Here is a 24,078-nt window from a genome sequence, read left to right as displayed (position 1 = left end):
TTGACGGCAAACACTGGTTTTTGTCAGAATTACTGAACATTATACTACTTAATCCTAATAACTTGTGCTTTAATTACAATAATTTATGGTAGCTTAGTTTCATTTCAGACCTTGCTAACAGGGGCATGTAGGTAAAAAGAAACACAGATATAGTACAAGGGGGTACAATGGAAGATTTCTTTGAATTTGGTAGCTGCATCTGAGTCCTTCATACCCTGAATCAGCTGTCTTTTGGATTAAGTTACACATGTTACCAATCTATGCTATGAGTTATACTCATAACAAGATGGTTTTCTAAATCAGTCCAAAAAAAACATTTGTACAGGATATCTGGTGGCATAGATACAGAACAAAGCTAAAAGAAAATTAATCTGGATTATCAATTTTATTCTCGATAGTTGCATTTAAAAAATAAAATTACAAACTCCTGAAATTGTTGTTAAAATGATGGGGTTGGGAGCAGTGGGAGGAGAATTTTTCTTTAACTAAAAATAAAAACATGCTTGGATTAGTTTAAGGTTCAATCCTGCAAGTTGCCAAGCTTTCTGGTCCCAATTCAGTAAATTACTTAAGCATGAGCTTAAGTTTTAGGCACATCATCAATTCCAAAGAAATTATCTGACTCACACATCCCTAATAAATGCCTGGGCTAGAGCCAAAGATCTCAACACTTACTAGTACTAAGACCTTGTTTCCTAATTGAGCTAATAGTCATAGGTAGATTGCATAGAGAACAAAGCCCCCTGCAAGGCTCCTTGCAAGCTGGGAATCACAGCTGGCTCTGCTGTAACCCACACACCTCAGAGTGTGACTCGACTCTGCCATGCTACAAAGCTGGCCACAATGTTCCTGCCCTCCCAACATTCCCCCTGTCCAGGGTGAATCATATCCAGTGTTGCTGAAATTCCTAGTTATCCAAACAAGCAATAATAGAAACATTTGAACAGAAAGAATTGTTTGAGTCATGTAGGTGGTTTTCTTGTGTGGGAAACTACCCACTTTGTATCTATGTGATTAGGAAAGTCAGTTTCATTTGCCTCTGGCTGCCTGAGGCAGGCAACAAAAAGCACATTCATTCCTTCCTCCTCTCAGCAACACAGAAGAAGGAGAAGATTATTAACATTTATGCCACAGGTTAAGAGAATACATTCCCTGTCTGTAAGGCATCACTTCTTACCAGTGGGAACTTTTTCCAGAATTTTACACTGCCCACCGTGAGCTCACCCAGCCAGCAAGATGAAGAAAATGCTACCCAAATACATGCTGCCTAGTGCAGAAAGAATCATGCTAGTATAGCAGAAGTATTGTTCTGTTGGTGTTCAGCAATACACCAAACCCTCATCAGACATGGTGTCTGCCTAAAACTGACTAGGTTGACAGATAAAGCTTCTGAGTATGGGTGGTGGAGGAAGACAGTGCAATAAGACTGTACCACTCACTATTTGTGCCCTTCTGGCCTCTGGCAAGCTTGGACAGAAATCTTAAAGCAGAAGAGTTTTCATGGAAGACCAGAAAAGAACAATTCATTTTGGACGGCTTTACAAAGCAAACATGAGGAGCAGCATAGGCTGTAGTCCAAAAGGGTTTCTTCAAAAAATTTAAAAAAAAACAGACAAGAGACCTGAGTTTTACAGGCAGAAAAAAGACAGCAGGCAGTAGCTTCTCACAGCAGTGTGAAAATTATATGACTGGGGAAAAAACAAGCCAGGATGGTTTTAGCTGAGGCAGATCTGGAGTAACACATCAGATCTGGAACCTATCAAGCAACAAGGAGGAAGAATGAGGACAGCAATCCCTCAGACATGTTGAAAGCCCAGGGAGGACACGATCTCAAAAACAGCAGGCCGTGAACATGGCTGTGTTGAACATGGCTGATGAGCCAAAACCCTGGTCAGAGGCGTGTTTGCTGAGCAGGAGGGGAGCAGAGGGAGAGAACTCAGCTGGGACAGAGGATCTCTACAATCCAGCATGAGCCTAGGGATAGCAATGGGAAGGTTTTTCATGCCAGAGAAGAGACAGCCTTGCATAGGAACCATTACTGTGCAAAAAAGGAAAATATTCCTGTGAGAATGGATGTGCTGGCTTTTAGGAATAGAATTTAAATCTTTGCCAACCCTGCTCAGCTTTGACACCATGCTGACAATGGCTTTTTTCAACAGGTATTTCAGAGGGAACTTCATCCAGCACCCAAGAGATTTTATTAAAGTCAATATGACAAACTCTCTTTCCAGAAGAGAGCATAACAAAAGGTTTGCATCAGTTTTGTGAGCAGCCCTTGGGCTGCATTTTCAATCTAGGTATACAGAATGATGTCTGTTGACAGTGCTATGCTGAAACTGGTGACATCACCAGTGGCAAAGGATGGGAACTGCCTGCATGCTGCTCTCAGCAGCTTTAATAGAAAAATGATTAATCATAAGTGCAAAAAAAAGTTGTCATACTGTCTCAGCTCTTTTACCATTAAATTATACTGCCTATTTTACTTATTAGTTCTGGACTGACTTTTCTATTTTTAATATAAACAAAGGGTAGGTAATTATAAGTGACATCTGCACATATGCTTCCAAAGTGAGGATAAAACCTTTCAACACACTGAAATATACTCATTAGAGAATGCATTTAGATCCTGTCAGATATTAGGAAGGAAATTTCTAGAGAAAGATAAAAAAGGAAATAATATATGGTATCACTGGTCACCTCCTTATTGGCATTTTAGAGAAGAGATAATTAGACCAAGGATATCTGTCTGTACTGTCCTATACATAGGCAGGCTTCCTGTATTGCACACAAATAGATCTATAGGCTACTGTGGTGTCGATGACAGAGACAGGCAGTTGTGAGAATTTCAGAGCAGACAGCAGAAAGCTGAAAGGCAGAATCACAACAAATCCATTTGCAAGCAAACATCCACGCTGAGCAGGAGTGAAGGCTCACAAATGATTTTTGTTGGTCAATTCTGAACAGAACAGTCTGCAGATTAAATGACCATGATAATAGAAATGTTCTCATAAATAATGTAAAATTTGCATCAAGAAAAGTCATCAATGAAAAATTAAGCACTGATAAAAAATATCTGGGTTGCACAGATGTACAGACAGGTGCTCACTTGGTATCCATAAGAAGTAAATAATGAAAAATAATTAAATGCTCTAAAGGTCTGGCTTATTCAGGAACAATCTCAGTGAAGATTGTTCAAGACTGCAGCTGAAATAGTGTACTTCAAAGTTTTTATGTTTAAAAACTAGAGTGTTTATGTCTTTAAACAGAAACTAACTTCCTTCCTTCCTTCCTTCCTTCCTTCCTTCCTTCCTTCCTTCCTTCCTTCCTTCCTTCCTTCCTTCCTTCCTTCCTTCCTTCCGTAGTGTGGAAATACAGATTTGGAAACAATTGCTGAAAATGACTTTTCCTGTAAACTGCTTAATATTTTCCTTGTTTGAGTATAAACTATTTTTGTTTGTCTTTTCTCTAGCAGAGAATAGTATAGTCTCTTGCCTTCCTTTTTGCAATTAAATATTACATTCTTAAGAATTATTAAGACTAAAATCTTTTGATTTCTTCAATGTTTCCTCCTAATAAAAAAGATCACGTTAACTAGATCTCTGATCATTCCTTCTGATTTCTTTTCAAATCTGTCCATTGTTCATACGTTTCTTGAACTCCTATTCATGCTTTTATTCCTCAGCAGTTTTCTTACCTTTTATTGAAATAGCCTCTTACTTTTGCAAAAGATATTTTATAGCTCACAAAATACTGTGAGGAAAAATACAATGTTAATTGTATCCCTACCTCAGAGATTTTAGAAGAAAGGATATTCAGTACATGCAGAAAAGAAATAACTATATAAAAATAATATATTTCACATCACAATTATATACTTAGTTACAATCACCATGACAGTCCCTCACACATTTTAGTACATCCTGCAGCCCCCTATGAGGGAAAGAAGTACTATTATTGCCTTCCTACCATCTGGAAAATATGAAAAATTTTATATATATATATATATATATATATATATATATATATATATATATATATATATATATATATATATATATATTCTTATATATATTCTTATATATATTCTTATATATTTTTAATATATATATATATATGCATGTATGTATATGTGTGTATATATATATTAACACAGCCATCAACAATTATAGACACAAATCCACACACAATTATGGGTCATCATTTTATATATTTATAGAAATAATATATTGATACATATTTACAATTCTCATTCTCATGCTACCATGTGGAAATTGCTACATTACCTCTGAAAGAGCTACTGAGGGTACCAGAAGCAGAATAGATACGTTCAGATGAGCTCCATCCACTCAGACAATTTGCTCAACAAGGAAGAAAGATTTATTGGCCTGTGTTAATATGGGTGTTCTGTTTCTGATGCACAACCAGCTTAGGACACTCCAGACAACCCAGACTTGTGTCCTGACAAAATTCTTAAGAGCTGTTATCACCAGATCTGCAGTAAATTCAGCATGTCTCCCAGATTATACTTTTTGCATGCCCAAATCACCCACAGTCCACTCCTCTTCACTTACATTGGGTTTGAGGGGGTTTTTTTAGGAAGTTAAACAACGCGGGAGGTAAAGCAGAAATACAGAAGACATGCCACCTCAAGCTGAGGTTCTTCCCACACTCTAAGCACAGCTCTTTCATCAGAGAGGAGGGACCCAGCCCCTCTTCTGGGTAAGAACAAAGTCAACTGGCTGAGACTCGGGTCACACAAACATGCACCAAATGCTTCATATAGGCCTAGCAACTATAAAAACCACCCCGTTTTGAGAAGGGGAAATAAATGTCCAGAGACATTTGATGTATGAACACAATTTAACCTTACCCATCTAGACAATTTTTGAGTTATCCATCTAGACAATTACCCATGTAGACAATTTCTGAGTTTTCAGGCCTTTAGCTCAGCCAGTCCAAATGCATGAGCTCTGGTCTTAGGAACTGCAGGTGAAACTAGGTAAGGAAAGGAGGGAGAGGGCCAGAAAGGGCAGGGGGAGATAAATGACGAAAGAAGGAAGAAAGAATGTAAAAGCCTAGAAAAGAAGAAGAAGTGGAAGGAAGATTATCTGAAATTTGAAGACTCTGATTTATCTCATCTTTATACATTTCTTTTGTTAGCTTCTCATCAAGCAGACTGCCAGTGCAGAGACTGGAACTTTGGCAAGGTTTTTCGGTCAGGATTCACAAAATGAAACAGAAAACATTTTAAAGTCTGTTGCCCTTAGTAAATTTTACTTTCCTACTCTTGAAGTGTGGAAGGTTGATCACCTTGTTGGTTTGCACACTGTCTGTTGCCTGACAGGAGCCAGCTGACTTCTCAGAAAGGGAAATCTAGGGACCAAAAATCAGGAATGACTCAGATATGAATTCTTCCCCGTTGTATTAAAGCGTGTTGCTGAAGCCCTGCGCAGTTGCTAAAAACTCAAAGTTATATTTGGGGCATCACTGAAACACACTTAGCAAATTTGCCTCTTAACTGCAAGATTTTTTTTACTAATTGTTGCTAATTTATAATAGTTTTATTTCATTGTATTCTTTATTGTTACCATGTTCTTATAGTAGAGAGGTAAATATTAAAATATTTTCTGATTTTCCCTTTTTTTTCCTCCCTAGAAGGACTAGATGATTTGTCTTTGTCATGTACTCAGAGTTTGGAAATCTTCTAAATCAATCAATCTGTCAGCTCCCACAGGTACTTTAGGTGTTCTAACAATTTAGCTCCAATCCTGCAGATTTGTGTGCACAAAGATGGCCAAGAATAGGACTTATCTCACCTAATCTAAGAGATAGGAATCTAATCTACACAGTTGTCTGGGCTACACTTCTGTTGTCAATTGAGAGAGGCAGAAGCCTAAGATGGAAGGTATGAATCACCCCTCCGGAGGCGAAAATCTCTCTCTATTGACTCTAGAGGGAACCTAGGAAGGTTGGTTATACTAGACATCCAACATTTAAATGATCAAAACTAAGTGAGCTAAATCACATTTGAAGTGCATGAAGGGCATGCTGAAATCACTGCAATTCCTCTGTAAAATAGTTGTATGGATTGTTAAAGCATTTGTATAATAAACGCTCCACACTATTGAGTTTTTAATGGAAAAGACTTTTTCTATGTGTTTAGGGGAATACAGCTTTGATCCCTGACTGGGGTTTTGGGTTTTTTTGGGTAAAATTAGAGAGGGATGCAAATCAGAAAGTTCAGATGTCAGAAGAAAATTATTTAATGGTACATTACAAAGTATTTTAAAGGGCAACTATTGCTACCCTACCTGATCCTTCACTCATTGCTAGAGCTGGTCAATCTGCTTCTGAGAGGGAGCCTTCACAACAACAACAACAACAACAACAACAATCATATGGTAAAAATGACCATATAGAGGTGTTTGGGAACACTGAATTATTGAAGAAGAACTTGTTACTTTTGTATATTAGCAAAAATGAATGATGATACCTCTGCTCCCTTGGAAGTTCAGGAAGGGGTAGCTCTCATGTTGCCAGACTGCCAGGATACTATTCAAAGAGTTGATTATTGACAGGAACCTGTACCAAGTACATCAAGAGGTAAAACATTTGCTTGAGAATACATGGGCAAACTTTATCAACTAACGATAAGGATTTGGTGGTCTCATAGGCCTGGTTAACATGGATCCGGAATGAACATTCAAAAGTACATTTTTCTCTACACCACCAAGTCACAGCGTGTTGGGTTTTTTTCCTTTGTGGAAAAAAATTGCTTTAATTTTGCAGGGACAGAAGGAAGCAAATGCCACCCACCTTGAGGCCTCTGATTTCAAGGCATGTCCCTTCCCACTGCATGTGTTTGTGGGGAGCAGAGGTTTTGTGTGTGCACGGCTCTAAGCTTGCCAAAGCCCTCTCCGCAGCTGCTGCCACCCCACCAGTGCAGCTGAGCTGTCGAGTGCCGTGCTGAGGTACCGAGTCAGACTGGAGTGTGTCCCCACACACAGCCCAGAAACTTGGAAACTTCAGTGCCAGATGCGGGGCGGTTGGGAAATCCACCTCCATAACGCAGGGACAGGGTGCACAGCTGGAGCACAGATGCAGACAGGGCCTTGCCGGAGCCGTGTGGGATCGGAGGTGGCCCGAAAGGCTGCGATGTGCCCCTGCTCATAGCCGGTAAGGAAAGCGTGAGGAACATGGAACAGGCGCCGTCCAGCCAAGGGATCTCCGCGTGCCGCTCAGCTGCAGCTTTGCTCCGGCTGCCTGCGTTCAGGTGGATTTCACTCGCTGCTGCAGGGAGACAGACTTCACCACTTTGTGACTCACGCTCCATCGGGGGGAGGGGGAGCAGCAATCATTTGTGACTCACTATATTGTATAAGGCCGTGGAAAATCATTTGCCTGCATACTGTACAAATACATACTGGAAGTATATTAAATATGTTGAAGTAATTGGAACACAATTAAAATGTTCTGAAGCAAAAGAGAGAAAGGTTACTCATTACCAGTCTCTTCCTTTTCACAGAGATAACCTATTAGATGAAATTGCAGTATTTTCCTTCTGAAATAGTTGAGGCTTTATAATTCTGTCTAGAAATAGAACTGTGTGAATAATTTGGGGTGGGGGTTATATTAAAAGAAAAACTAGCAGTTTTTGTCCTCTTGACAGTGTTTTTTTTTTCTTCTTTTCTTGAGCAACTGTTCCTAGGATAAGAAAAATATAAGCTCTTCTGAAACAGTAGGAATAAATATATTTTGAAACTTTCTCTCTAAAAGCAAAGTTGTGCAAAAGCCTAATACTCGAACCAGCTTTTGAATAAAACAGACTGCAAAGGATATTATTACACCAGGGGGAAAGAAACCATAGCCTGCAGGTTGGGGTGCAGTCTACACAAAGTTCTTTGCTTTGCTAGAATTTAAATGAGGACCTTAGGAAAAAAATATCTCTGGCTTAAATCTGAAAAAAAATCTGAGGCTCCTTTATCCTGGAGAATTTAGAACCTGGGGTTAGATGACTTGAATGAGGCAAGTGATGGCAATATCAAGGAGACAGCTGTGTTTGAACACTCCCCTTTCCTTCAGACCAAAGCCATATAAAGCAATGCTAATAAAAGTTTTTCTACTGGAAGGGAAAAAAATTCCTGTCAAAATTGATATTTTGAGACAATTAGTTCACAGAATTGCAGAATATGCCAAGTTGGAAAGGACCTGCAAGGATCACTGAGTCCAACTCCTGGTCCTTCTCAGGACCATCCCCAAAAGTCACACCATATTCCTCGGCAGTGTGAAATGTGGGATCAGACAAACCCCATGAGAGCATGATGGGTGGTGGGAAGATGAGAGTGGGACTCAGTGCTTCAATCCATGCTTCAATCTCGAGTCACAGACGGGTCAATCTACAGAGGGGAACTTCTTGTTATGACCCAAAGGTAAAGCTAAACTAAAAGAAGTGCAGGGAATGGTTAGCTGATTGCTAGGCAATGGCTATCACAGCAAACACAAGCTAAAATCAGCTCAGGCTAAGACAAGCCCAGACACGTTTTTAATCCCTGCACTGCCAGGTCAACAGAAAGTCCCTGACCTTTTACATGTAGGGACAAGAAATCACATACACCGAGCTACAAAATAAGGACTAGGAAACAGAGAGGAAAAGAATGATGGTCTTTCCCCACCAGAAAAAAACCCAGATCTATGCAGGATTTCCTTTAAAATGTGTGATGTGTTAAAAATGAGGCATTTTGTATCCTGAGGTTGGCACTAAAAATTATCATTTTAAGATAATTCTTGTTAAAATAGAGAAATTACTCTGTTCTGTCAGAAAACAGACAGGATACCTGGAGCAACTCTTTCCCAAACTATAACCTGAAGATCAAAGCCCTTCAACAAGGAGCAAACCTTCCACTGTCTCCAAAGTTTCAGGTGTGTCTGAATTGCTTTTTTTTCCTTTTTTTCCTTTTTCTTGAGGTTTTCTTTCCTGCCTGTGCAGACAAAAATGCCGGATTCGTGGGGACAGAAAGAAAAAACAAGCAGCAAAGGGACAGCCTGGGAGTCTGAGGACTCGCCTGGAGGGGCAATATCTGAGTTTGCATTTAAATGTAGGCAAAACAGTTAAACAAGTACAGGCTCACTTCCAAATATCTGACGTTTGGTCAGAACTTTGCTGAGAGGTTGGGATCCTGCTTTCCTGCTCAGTGGCTTTTCCTAAAAAAGCATACTAGCTCTGTGCACAATTTTGCAACACACCCCTGCCCTTGTCACACGGACCCTTAACACCCCAAAGAAGCCCCTCTCTCCCCTGCACAGGGCACCCTACCCCTGTGCAAGAGGACTTCTCTCAGTGCAGCCCCTTTGGGCTGTAACACTGCACGAGCTCCCTGGGCCCTTGGTGACATCCCAGTGTCACCCAGCACAGTGTAACTCCATTCAGTCACAGCAATCTAGTGCTGACTTCTACTCCCAGCCAGTGAGAGATGGCCCTCAGTCAACTAAGTGACTCTTATGAGTCTCACATAAGAATTTATGATACAACTATTCAGTGTTGTCCATTTGTCTGTCTTATTATCTCCCAGGCAAGGGCCCAACTGATATCCCAGTGTAGCTGATGATAGGACTTTGAATTTTGGAACATTGTCAGCATCTTATTCTGTTGATGTGCAGAAATTAATCTAGTGTAAACCAGGTTTGTTGTTTTTTTTTTTTTTTAATCTCCTAATATCACAGGCAGAGCCATGCACTTATAGCTCAGGAAAGTGCCCAGAGCAATACTGAGACAGATCAAAATGCAGTATTTTACAGGAGATATCTCAGACTCAAAATGTGACTTGTGTACTACATGATCAGGTGAAATATAGGAGAATTTATGTCTTAATCTTATAGAATATCCCAAAATAGCTAGTATAACAAGCTAAAGCCACTATATTAAATTAATTACTGGATTAAAATTAAAAGGTCACTCAAAATACTGGATTTGAATAGACAGAAAGTGGTAAAAACATTATCCACTTGCCCAGTCTTTTCTAGTGTTTTTAAAGATTTCAAAAGAGAAATAAGATATATGTTATTGTAAAAATCGTTGTGATTACTACAGAACAGGTCTATAGGAGACCAAAGAGCAGTACAATAATAACAAAATTGCACTGAATAAAATAAATAAGAAAGGAAAATGGTGATGGCAAACTCTGTGGATTTCAAGCAAAATTACAATATTGATTTGTAGCCCAGAAGTCAGAGTAATAAATATCATGGGAAAAATGTATTCATTGTCCCTGATTTGGGGCAAATGGGCCAGTCCCAAAGGAGGCTTTTAATTTTTCACTAAAAGGAAATAAATATGTGAAGAAAAGAGGACAGTTTACTTTAATTAGGTTTTTTTTTTTTTTTTTTTTGCATCTGGTACAGTTGCATATAAATTATTTTTGGATACAGAAAAATACATAAAGGCTTTGTAGCAGAAAAGAGGAGCAAAAATGTCCAGTGTTGAATTTTTAACAACAAGATAACTAGATTTGGAATCTGAGGGCTGGGCAACAAACAGCATTCACTTTTAGGGGTAACCACCACATTGACTAACTAACATTCACAGAATATTCTGAGTTGGAAGGGCCCCCCGAGGATCATCAAGTCCCACTCTTAATTAAATGGCCCATGTGGGGATTGACCCCTCACCCTTACTGTTACTAGCACCATGCTCCAAACAACTGAGCTCACCTTCTCATTCTGTTATGAGAATAATTTCACATGATATGATGACATTATAATTGACCCACATGAATGTAAAAGGGCAAAAGAGACTTATCTTATTTCTTAAAGTTCTGGAGAAAAGTGAAAATTTTTGATTTTTTTTTCCTCAATCCCAAATTTAATCCCTTATAAACTGTAGAGGAGGCACAATAAAGTTTATCAAAGAAAGAGATTAAAAATGTAGCTGGTTGTTTTTCACACAGATGAACAAAGACTTCTCTGTTCTATTATCAGTGCTCATATCTGTTCTGGTACAGGATGTGTCATTGCTCCCTGTACCAAAGTGTTACTGCATATTGTAATGTTCATTGAGAAAAATAATTAAAAGGAAAGCTCAGGATGTGGTTAAACCCTACCCATGTCAGTCTGGGCTTTGCATGCATAAATCACATCCAGTGTTACGGAAAGAACCCAAGAGACCAAATTAATATCCTGTTACATCCCTAGAAACTTCTGAAGACTTTGGCAAATTCTTGATTTTATTCAAATGTTGTCTTAATATTCAAATTCATGAAGCACATGAAGATGCCTTTGATTTATTAAAACTTATTTGTACTCAACATCTTTGAAAGTCAGGTCACTATGTGACTATATATAAAGAAGCTCAATAGGCTGGCCTGATTTTTGGAAGTGCCAAGTTGTCACAGTTTTTACTTAAGTCAGTGAAAAATGTAAGCTCTGAGTAACTGGAAATCCAGTAGTCCTTTGCTCAGTTTTTTAGCTGTACATGAAAGACTTTGGCTACCTAAAAATGAAAAACTGAGGCTTGATCTTGTAACTTTTTAATGGAACAGAAAATTGGGTCATTATATTAAAAGAAGGAAAGAGCAATTGGGTCATTGAGATTGAGGTAGGAAAGCAAATTCATCCTCGGTTTGCTGAACTTATCTTGTGTCTTTAACATTAAAAATATCTCAATTTTCAGGATTTTTCCTGAGGTTTAATTTCAAATGTAATTAAAAAAATGCATACTGTCCCATGAGTATTTCAAACAGTGGTGAGATCTGGTGTCATATTTAAGTACTTTTGAGAATAGAAAATTTGGAGGGGGAAGGAGAATACAGGGTGAAAATTTCACTTGGAAAGCTCTCTAATTTCCACTGAAGTGAATGACAGAATTCCTACTGACTTTTAAAGACAGCAAAAGCAAGTCAGCACAAAAAAAGTGCATAAATAGAAGCATCCCATGCCTGCTGAGACTTCATTACATAATTTTTAAAGTATGAAGGATAAATCTAGGCATCTAAATGGCATATACATGTGTTATGCACCATTAATAAGTTATGAGAAATAAATAAATTAAACAGAACATGCCCAGTGCACTGCTAGTCTTCCCAGAGATGAGAGCTGGAGAACCTAAAAATAGAAAAGACGATTTTATGTGCAAGTGCCATGAAGGAGTAGTGGTTCAGCAGGGGAAGATGTAAACAGAGAACCAACGCAGTCCCAGTGGGGATGTACAGATGTGAGGAAGGGCACAGCTTCTGTCTCTGTGCATAACATGAAGAGGTCCAGGTAAGGCACAAACTGAACAGATCTAAAACATAAGAAGTAAAAGCCCTCCCATAGTGAATTATAGCTGAATTTTTCTCCAATTTTTATTTTTCTCTTCTCCCTGAAAAGTTGCTTTTGGCTACTGGCTATATAAGTGTATTTTATATGTTCATTTGATTCCTGTTTTCTGTGTCTTGCATGTCTGCTGAATAATTTATGCCATGAAAAACAAGTTAAGCAAGCAAGCTTCTTCTGTGCTTCATTCAGGAAGCAGTCATGTTAGTGGTCACTGACTAGGGAAAGAAAGACAGTCCAAGCAACAATTTGAGCCAAACACTTTGAAGAGCAAGACCAGATCCTTAACTTAATTACATGATAATAAGGGCCAGTTGTTAACTTCCTCCATTTGAGAATGATATGTTCATTCTGTTTCTAATTGGCAGCTGCTGTAGGGACCCATGGCTCTACAGTGATGTCAGTACAACAGCTCCAAGCAAGAGCAAACGAAGCATCAACAAATGTATATGCACAGAGCACAACTGTTTCCTCTTAGCTGATGATTTGCCTACAAAAATAAATCCCGCTTGTTTCAAGACTCTGACACAACAACAAAGCACAAGTGATACCAAGCACCTCCACCATTTCTAGAGTAGCCACGGGAGCCTTCCAACAGCCCCCTGTGACTGGCTGGTGGGTGCCAAAAACAGACATGGGGGTGAGCATGTGGTAGCTGCGGTTATTCGCTATGTGCTGTATGTGTAGATTCTGTTCTTTAGGAAAAATGCCATAAAAAGTAAATCAGATTGTCCTGAAGAACATTGTCTGCTGTGATTATAACCTTAATTTCTTTTGGACCTCCATGTCTCAGGGTGTGGAGGGTCCCATATCCAAACCCAGCAAAGAACCCCAACTGCTGGAAGCTGCTCGAAGCAGAATGTGCAATCCAGACCCTTCTGTTTACAGTAGAATCCAAAATAGTTAAAAATAAACATAGAAGTTAAAAAATAAACATGGAACTTATTCCTTAGTAATGACACTAAACAACACCAATTTCCTTGCAGGTCTTACATGTAGCTGGATTCGTACTGTGGAGAAACATCTTCCCAGGTTAGGTCAGTTGTGTGCCCTCAGCAGATCTCCCCACTCAGTTTTCAAGGTGTTGTGGAAAAAATGCAGATCTCGCGTCAGTATTTAATTTGAGATGTAAAATTTGGGAAAAAAATGTTTGAATGTCTATTTCAAAGGCCAGTGTGAGAATCAAAACCAAAGCTTAAGCACAGACAAGGGCTATGGGAATAAGGTAAACCTCAATTCCAAAAAAAGATATAATAAAGGGTAAACCTGCATTTAGAAAGAAAAGTTTAAAAGGCACATGATGGGCAGCTGATTTGAAATGTGCTCTAGAGGAAAGCTGAGAAACCAGAGAGTCCTTTTCTCAAGGTGCTGAAGCTAACTGTGAAAGCTAACCAGAAAATATGACTAGAACTAGAGTCCAGCAGATAAGGGAAAGATGATGCTGTGAAAACATGGCCCCTACTTGTTCCAGCGTACATCATCAAAGATAAGATAGCTCCTGGTGGTGATTGTGCTTATCCCTTCCATCTCCAGTTGTGGCAGTCTGGAAGTCATGAACAATATGGAAAATCCTACAGGGTCTCACATACAAGGGCTGCAGTGAAGAATTCAAAATCCAGAGACTGGGACTTTGGATTAAAACTCATTGTTTAAAACGAAAAGCAAAATCTTAGCTTTACATTTAGGAAATGTAAAGTAGAACTCAAGCCATAAGTCAAGAACACAGTGCACACCTACACTAAAGCCTACTGAGAGATCCAAGGGCTAAACTCTGCACATGATAACCTTGCATCAGAAAGTGTTGGGAACTGTCATACCAAAACACATGGCTGAGAACATACTTGTATTGAAGCATGACAGCAACATTTGCCATGTCCTGCAGCTGAATAAAGCTTATTGATTTACCTGGCTTTGCAGAGACCAAGGTTATCCTGATTTTGAAGCTCAGAATATCATTCTGTGAAGGGTGTATACTATATCAAGACTGTGGATTTGCTGCCACAGTCTTACCCCTTTTCAGTGATTTCTGCACCACACTTCATTTTGCAGCATTGATGTGCTCTCAGAATGCACAAAACAGCAGAGATCTGTTTTGAGTTGAGGCAGCTATGCAGATTTGTACCATCTGAAAATCTGGACTATGGTATCCCCACATTCCTTTCCTGCATGCAACATAATACTGCTAGGCTGCAAACAGCTGTTGGAGCTGACATGTGGCAGCTAAGGGCAACCAAATTTCTTCTAATGAAAGAAAACCTTATCACATAGAATGGGCAGTTACTTGAGATTTCTCCCTGTCTCCTCTGGAAAAACAGGTAACACTCATACAAGGAAGTAACTCATACAAGGAAGCTGGGCTGCATCAAAAAAAATTGATTTTAAACCAATAATGCTCTGCTGATAATTGATGCATTGTCTTATCAAACAAAGAACCAGTATCTGCAAAAGTGAACACACTTGTTGTTACTATAATTAGAAAAACCCACCCAAAAAGTCTGCATTGATGGAAATGCAAGTAGGAACCATCATGTTCTCTCATGCAATGCAAATGTTGAAGCCAATCTTCCTTTCTACACAAAGTTATTAGGCAATAAGAGCTCATGTATGTGAGTAGAGCTTGCATCAAAGTTCACTTTCAATTCAGAATATTCCTTAAGTCTGGAGAAGGAAAAATAGCTATACCTCTACTCATCACTATTGCTGTAATTCTTTTGTTTGACCAGCTGTTTTTGAAGTGGTAAAAGCCTTTCAGCCTGTGCAGCTGAGATGCTCAAGCTTCTCAGAAGCAGAACACCTTAGTTCATGTGAAAGATTTCTTTGTTCTGGCTAGCAAGCAGGAAAGTCTGTACTAAATAATCTGAGAAATAATTGCAAACTTGATGCTTCTTCATGACTCCCACATGGAAAACCTCTCTTTCATGGAAAGGGGGTAGGGTGAAGTAGATATGTATCTATTCTTAACTTGCAATGATCCAACTTTACTGAATTTCTATATTGACCTGATCCAAAGCCATCAAGCTAACAGGAAATTTAAGGCAGAAAATGTAGTCTAACAACAAATGACAACAAATCATTTGCAGTGCTGCTTGTCTGTCTGAATGGCTACAGAGATCAGAACATGGAGAATTTTCCCACTTAGGTGAGACTGGGTAAATTTGGGTAAATTTCCACCTTCAACACAACACCAGAGTCAAATCTTGCAAACAATTTAGGAGTGTATTAGAGGTTTCCATGCAAAGCAATGATGGTTAAATGCCATCACTGAGGGATTCAGCCGACAGACTGAAAGGTAAAGCTGTAAATCAAAATACACGGTTGGCATTTACAGGTTTTAGAGCCTTTCAAAGTACACATGATCCTTCAGAGAAAGAGACTATAATCATACTCATCTGAGTGGTAAGTGATGCTAACAAGTTGCAAAGTGGAGGCTAAAGGTCAACAAGGCCAGACAGTCACCCTTTCTAATAAAGCTGCACTTAATGGCTGAGATTTTCTTGGCAGTCCTCAAAAACACTTCTTAACAACCTTCTTCTTTGGGTGTCTCAGCATAAAGCAGAGGAGTTGTTTGATAGATCAGGCTTAAGAAGGTATTCTGGTGAGGACAGTCTGGCAGTAAAGGCAGCAGATAAACTGAGGATCTCAGGTTGGCTCTACCGACAGTGCATGATGCACAGTGTCTGCTCACTCATTATTGTGATGATCTGCAAAGTATTTCATTTGAACACAAGGAATGTGAAAGTAGTCTTGGAGGCACCTAAATTCTCAAGAAGCAGGGCTGATTACAAGTCACAAGAAGTAGCCTTGCTTTAAAATCTCTACTAAATCACAAGGTAAGCAACCAAAGAGCAGCAGTATCTCTGCAATCACAAGATAGCTTGCAATCCACACAAGAAGTTTCCCTTTAATTCATTACAGAATCCCAGCAGAATTGCAACAGATGTCAGCAAGAGATGATGTTACATACTGTCTTTCCAAATCACAGGAATAATCCTAGCATGTGGAGTAAGATTTAATTGGGAAAACAAGCTGAAGAATTAGTTTGGGTTATGTAAACTTTGGGAAAGAAGCAACAAGAAGTTTTTTCCTTGATTTTAATGTCTAAATCTGAATTTCAAGAATCAAGAATTCTAGGCTATCAAGAATTGTCGTCAAAGAATCACTCTTTGATAATTGTCCAATTTTGATGGAGGTATATGTAGTCACACCCACATGGATATTTCCTGTGCTCTGTTTGACCACTTGCTTCAGAATCAGATTTAGTGAGCACATCTGAAATAATCTCAGTTAAACAGAATTTCCAAGGCTTTACCTGTCACCCTTACAGTGTTCCTTTTTAGGAAGGTTTCAAGACCTTTGTTACGTATTTGAGGCATTGCTCTGACCTGTTTAAGATGGTTTATATGTTAGCATATGAACCAGTGAAAGAGTTTCAATTTTGTAAAACTGCTCTGTGGAGTAAAGCTCTGAGTACTTGCATACTGAAGTATTGATGGAACACAAAAAAATTGCAAGAATTTTGTTCTACATCTGGGAAAAATGGCTGCCTGGAAAGTTGAATTAAGTGAATTTAACTGAGGTGGAATTAAATTTCCAAGAGCAACAGTAACTAATTTAGGTTATGCAAGTTAAAGCATTTGAACACTAGAAGTACAACAGGTCCAGTGTCAAATACCTTCTCTGACCTTGTTCCAGATTATTCTTTCTTGCAATGCTTCTAATTTCTGGATCTGCTTCACTGTATATAAATAGTTGACCCATTAGTTATCTTTTCCTGACCCAATACAGTGTCCAATTATTTTCTTTTTTTCTCTTGACCCAGAAGAAATCTTTTCCAGGGCTGCACACTGCTTATTCAGGGAGGGAAGATGCATGTATCAAATCTTGCCAAAGTGCTTACATTTCAGAAAGTTGACATGGGTATTGAAAAATAAAATAAATTAACGTAGAATGCAAAAAGGAAAAGTTAAGCCAGAGCTTAATATGAGAGTGTGAGACTGTTTTCAGAGAGTTTTTTTGGGGCAAATAATGGCCTTAAAGCATATCAACTTCTACTGTGTATTTGTTCTAAAAGAGCAGATTTCCTGAAGTTGAACTTAAAACTTATGCTATTTTAGTACACAAGGGTCAATTCCACTTGACCATTTCTACTGAGTATGAATGGTTGGGAAGCAAAGGACATTACGTACAGGGGATGGTATGCTACTCAGGCAGGGAGTTTATGAAACAACCCCTAATCAAGTCTTTAAAAGCAAATTAAAGAAGGGTTGAAACAAGAACATAGCTCAGTTTGCAATAACCACTGAGAATGTTTAGGAAAAAAAACGTTTTATTATTAGGCTCATTATAACTTCCCATAAATTTCTTCAAGGACTGGAAGGTGAGATAATAGCAAAATATAGTACACTAAATATCCCACCAAGTCCTAACTCCATTCTTTACACCAAGTCTTTTCTCCTGTCACTCCAGTTCTAATGCTGCTGCTGTTACCACAGTGTCTCAGTGCCTTCTAGTAAGGCACTAAACAACATGTCCAACATCTGTCAAATGTTTGTGCTCTCTGTTTCTCTCCTCAGGGGAAGATGTGTGTTCTTTTCAAATTTATTTTTAATAAAATCTAAATGGCTGTGCTATTTGTTTGTTAGACAAGTCAAAGAAACATGACTTGCACTCAGGACAGTGGGTACACAAGATGCTGTAGCCCACAGCTGCCTCTGACAGAAGAAGTGTAATTTTTGCCCAGGAGTGGGAAGAAGCCGTGGGTGGGTCCTGAGGGTGAAAAGGTGGGGAGTGCTTAAAAGGAGCTGTGACAAGGGGTTACTCATGCAAGCTGTGAATGCAGGAAGGAGAGGGTGAGACTTTATTTTTGCACCTTTTTTTGCTTGCATTCAAATTTTATGTTGCAAATGCAAATGCAGGAAAAAAGCTTCGGCTGAATTCCCTCATAGTGTCATCAGAGCCATTCATTACTCACTTTGCTGCTGCTGCTCCTGGGCACCCCAGATTGGAAACAAGAGGGGTGTGACAGTGATGCCTGGGGAAGGCTTGGGAGGGTATGTTTGCACATTTACTGCCTACACTCTTTTAATGTCCAGCTCAGGACAACCTTAAGACATTCAAATATATGTCACACATGTATTTTAAAAGGAGAGTAAGAGAAAGGGGGAAAAAAAATTGCCAGGACCTTGCAGCCAGTGAGAACAGGGGTGCAAAGTTCTGTGTATTGAGAGATAAACACTATACAATTAAAAGGTAAACTCAAATGGCTTTAGACACAGTGATGTGCTCCATTAAGAGGGATTCTAAGAGACTCTTATGAAAAGCCAGGAGGGGCCAGCTCCATCCTCCTCCCAGGAGTAACAAGTGAATTTACCTTTGAATGGAGTACATGTGTTAATGGCAAATAAATAATTGCAGTCATTTATTCAGTGGGTTCTTCTATTCTTTTGAAATATGATTCTGTGTGACTGTTTCTCACTTAAGCTTTAATAAACTCCTATACCAGCTTTCACATAAATAGTGTATCTAGTAAATTGTCCTTCCACTGTTGTAAAAAGACTTTAACTACAGCCCTGTAGCTAAACCAACCCAATTCTCAAGGAATATGCTTAAAATAAACACTGCAGATAAAACATTAAGTTGTCTTCAGGTGATATTTTACTATCCTCTCTATCACAATCATCACATTTATTCATTCCGTTGTTAGCTTTTTAACAGCTAAAACCAGCATGATTTAGAAAGTGAGACATCTCTTGAGCAGGAAAGAAGCAGAGTTACTAAACAAAGCTTTAAAAATATCATTGTTCTCTGGCTGCAAAGACACATGTGCATTTCCCTTGTTACAGACAAATGTTGTCTATAAAGGAGGATTTATTTTTCACTGTTCTAAAACATAAATTTAGTCTCAGTGCTCTAGTCCCCAAAACTCCCACACATTTCATTGGAAAATATACCTGAACAAAGACAGCAAGTTCTGTCCTTGGGGAGGCCAAGAGTAGATTTTTGTCTTAGATTTATACCAGCAGCACGAGGAGACAGAAAATATGCAATAAGTCAGAGAGATTTTCCTTATCAGAGATTTAGACAACCATTTGTCAGTACTTAACTGTATTGCTGGATGACTCATTCCCATTTCTAATACCTAGGAATACAGGGCATGTGTGGGAACACAATGTCTGCATTGATTTTAATCTGGTCTCTTTTTGTACTGTCTACAAATAGCTCAAAATGAACCCAATCAGATAAGCAGAGCAGAAAATGATTGCAAAAACACATATAGTAAGCTGCTCACAGAGGCCTCAGAGAGGCCAAGGAACACACAAAACCGAAAACACCAAGGTAGCAAAGAACAGCTCATGAAAGGATGCAGTTTCTCTATGCCATGGATGAATAATTTAGGTAGGGAAAGTGATCAGGCAGGGAAAAGAAATATTTTCTTTTTAGGTGCAGGACCAGCAGCTGCCCTACTTGAAACCCAGTGCTAGCAACACATCCTTTTAAAGCTCTTCAGTTTTGGATTCCAAGCTTCATGTCAAAGTAGGAATCCATTATTTACACTTGACAGGTTGGAGAAGGCAGGCTCTCCTGCTATTGCACTAACAGTATTTAAAACATTCTATGTGCTCTGGTCCTCGCTGAACTTCCTTTCACAGATGCCTACTGCAATCCTTGGCTCCAGAAGAGTGGGTGTGGTAGACTTCTGGGAAAGAATCTTCCCGTTATGGGAGAATTTTTCAGCTTTTGAATTTATTTCTGATACAAAATGAAACAAAAAATTGAAATTTTTGTTATTGTTTTGCGAGCTGTTTCTCTGAAAATAACTTGAATCAGGGAAATTCAGAAATTTTTTCAATAACAAGCTCTTTGTTTTCAGTCTTGACATTTGTTTTTTTGCTCCACTTTTTTAGTGAAGATCAAGATTAAACACTCAAATAAAAGTATTAACCAAGCCAATAATTCTGTTTCAAAATTTTCCAAATAGGTTCTGTCAATAAATTAAAAGGTTCTGATATTGGAATATTCATCACAGATACTCCAGAGTATCATCATAGCCTTGACAAGTCAAGGATGCCCGACAAAAATTCCTTTCTGGTCTAGCCCCTTAACACATATTTCTTCTGCCATCCTGAGGGTACCCTTTTGGGACCCAGGGTGGAAGGGGAGAAACAAACATGGGTTGTGGGATAACAGGCTCACCCCTAATCCAGAAGGGATGATAGGAAGAAGAAGCAGTCATAGAAGTTTATACAAGGCAGAGATGACAATCTATCTGATGTTAAAATAGTCAAAGAGTCAGAGTAGCATCTCTGACTACTCATACACAACATCAATTCCTTTTTCTGCATCAGAAGTAACTATAATCCCCCTAAGGGTACTGCAATTACACTGATTTTACATCAAAATAAATCAGAGAACTGTCTAAATTGCTATAACAACAAGGATCAGAATTTCATCTTGCCTTCTCCGTGTGGCCATGTGTCTGCCCTTCATTCTTTCTGATGGGCAACTTTCCTTTGTGAACCATTTCTCTGAACACAATTATGTGGAAAAATTGAGAGGCTCACAGAAGTTCCTGAGGCAGTGCAGTTGAAGGAGACATACATCCCATAGCTCAGAGGAGTCCTTAGCTACTGCAGAGAGCCACAGCTACTGCATCTCCCTTTCCTGATCCTGGAGCAAGTTCTGCTTACAACAACCCAGGGCCCTCTCTGCCAATCCCAGAGCAGAGCACATGTCTGCAGTTTGCCATCCTGGGACAAGTCTCAGGTAATCCCATGTAGCTCACAGCAAGAGGAACACAGCCTGCAGAGAAGAGCCACACAATTCATGGGTGCAGCTGCCCCCTGCATACATTTTCTGAGATCATCCTAGCAGAGAGCTATGAATTTCCTCCAATTTGCCAGACCAGATATGCAATGTGCTCAAAACTGGGAAGAACAGCCTTGCAATGCTATATCACAAAGACCTTCTAAAAAAGAACACAGGAGCAATAAGAAATATTAGGTCTCCAAAAGCAAGCGGGAGAGCAATTAAATATTTGGAACTGTGGCAAGCCCAAGTAACATTTTCGACTGCATTTTCCATCTAGGATGGAATCAGGTTTTTAAAAAGCTGTTCTGAAGAGAGCGTAGGGTTTCACAGCCTGAAGGTTTTGTGTCACCCTGTGTCCTGTGACGATGACTACCTCCCTGTTTACTTCAAACCAAGTGGAAAGTTGCTTATGTACCTCCTACACTTTTGCTAACATCTTGATCCTTGTCTTCCAGCAGCCACAGGGAAGGATTATGAGAGATAAAGAATCCCCAAAAAAAGAGAAAGAGGACTTCCTAACCCCATTCCTTAGAATAACTTGTTCTACAAAGGCAATTTATTTCCTTGATGGCAGAAAAGTGTTGTGGAATGCCTATGAGGAAATGGTTTCAAAACTCTAGTCCAAATTCATTGCAGATACCCCAAAGCTTTGTGTAACACCAGGGAAGCTCAGGGATTTCCCAGAGCCTACTGGGTTTACTGGCAGTCTCGTATCTTTCTCTGCCAGGTGTGGATCTGTTGAAGCCACAATGATGGAGAAATACCTTAATCTTCTCTTTACAGGATAGTCATTGAACAGAAACACTAATCCCACCTTGGACCACATTATATTCCTCCCATTAATTTTTCCAGGTTAGACAGGTAACAGCAAGCTTTTCCTTCCTGCAAAGCACAAGGCAGGGAAGACACTGAAAGCATTCAGAATCTCATCTTCTGCACAGAGGGGTTCATTTGAGTCTGTGGAAACCCCACTGTACCCAGATCTCAAGGACAGGAAGGCCTGAGGGCCAGCAGGATGTCGAAAGAAGAAATTCAATAAGAAGCCACTTAAAAACCAATAATTCAAGAGGATAATCACCTCAGAAATCAACTAAAGGGAGCATATTTCTTGCCAAATAAAGAAATAAATTGATTATTTATTGTTTCTCCAAGGATTTTTTTATTAAAGCAAACTTGTTTATTAAAGCAAAGCTTACTTTATTCAAGTAATAAAGATAAGCAACAAGGAAACAGCTGAGATTAAAAAATTAACTTCTCCAAGAACTAAATTGCTGTTTTACTGAGTCTTTTCTTTTATTTTAAAAATGAAAGTCTAGTTTTAATTAAACAATTGAATATTTAACCCCACATTTTTTTGAACAGGCTGCTAAAGTTGGTATTTTTTTGCTGTAAGCTGTCAGCAGGAATAAGTATCCTAAGAATACCAAAGAAAAAGATATAAACGCCCCTGACTTCAATCTGTACAATTTAAAATCAGGTTAGATAACTGCAAATCTGAGGCATTTATTCCCCAACTCTGCACACATATTCAAGTTTACTAAAAATAAAAATTTCCTCTGATTTACATCTGTTTCATTTTTTTTTCTGTTGAGCTAAGGGTTGATTCTCCACCCACACATGTAACAGCAGCTAACTCCCAATTAATTTTAAACGAACTTTAGTAAAAAGAAATAGGCTGGAGAGGGAGTGAAGTTGCTGGAAATTAAGCGTCTGGACTTCTCTAAGTATAAGGGTTTTTCCATCATGCTGGAAGGTAATTTGACTCCAGGAAAAAATTTACAATACTTGACTGGTTGATAGATTCTGGTGATTCATTTTGCATGTAGAAACATGCCCACTCTCACCATTTGAACCAAACACTACTTTGTTACATTTCTTAAACAGGGTGAAATGGCAGGATTTATAAATCTATAATAGTTGCCAAAAACTAGATTATGATCAACCTAGCACAGATGTAATATGACTTTCCATGGATGTAGGATCTCCAAATGACAGGAGACTTTCCTTTTAGGTGCTCGAATACAAGAAACTGAAAACTCTGGAAATGGGTTAGGAATAGTTTTGTTATACAACACTACATGAAATCATAGAGAGACTAAACAAGCAGACTGGCCCCCCTTAAAGCCCCACAACAGAGACATTGGTGCAGGGCATGTTGCTGGTGTCCCATCTGGCTTTCACAGCGCTTGCTCCAGCAGATGCATCCCTTTCTGCAAGTGCAGAGTGCATCCATCTCCTGGGGACTTTCCTCAGCTGTATAGCAGTGAGAGGGACTTGAAGCAATTCTGAAAGGAAGCAGTAGTTAAACAAAGCAACCCTGAGGGAGAGATGTCATAAGCTGCATCAAAATTCAAAAAAGGTTTCAAGGAGATGATCCTGAAGCATTCACACTGAGCTCAGCTTCAGCGCAGGAGGAGAGCATTACCTCAGGCCTCTGTGTCACACCTAAGCAACTGAGGTGAAGCACATCTTTAGCTTTAAGCATTTAAAAGTTAAGGGTCTGCATTAAACCAGTAATGGTAAAGAGTGAGGCATAGCCCAGGGATCCCTCATCTCACTGGAACCAGAGTCCCAAATGCATGGATGGCTGCTCCACACTGGCCACAGCCTGGCTCCTTTCCTGGCACCTCACACACACATCACATACCTCCATGGGGTAAAGGCATGCAGTCCTAATACTCAGCCTTCATCTGCCTCATCTTTGTATCAGAAGGAAATTACAGTTTTATTCCATACATTTATTTTTAAACCATGTCACTTTTAACATACCAGGGCTAAATGGAGAGATCAAAACGATTTGTAGGGATGGTGTTCAGTCAAGACAGCATCCATGGTGCTGCAGCAGAACAAAGGGAAGCATGCAGGGAGACAGGGCAGAGAAAAGCCTCAGAAAACCTGCAGTGCAGCAGGATGAGTAAACTAGCTAACGAAACACTTGATATCTTTGTACAGCAAGCCACA

This window comes from Haemorhous mexicanus, chromosome 3 (assembly GCF_027477595.1).
Source record: "Haemorhous mexicanus isolate bHaeMex1 chromosome 3, bHaeMex1.pri, whole genome shotgun sequence".
Lineage (NCBI taxonomy): Eukaryota > Metazoa > Chordata > Aves > Passeriformes > Fringillidae > Haemorhous > Haemorhous mexicanus.
The sequence above is the reverse complement of the archived record's forward strand: the minus strand, read 5'-3'. Positions refer to the sequence as shown.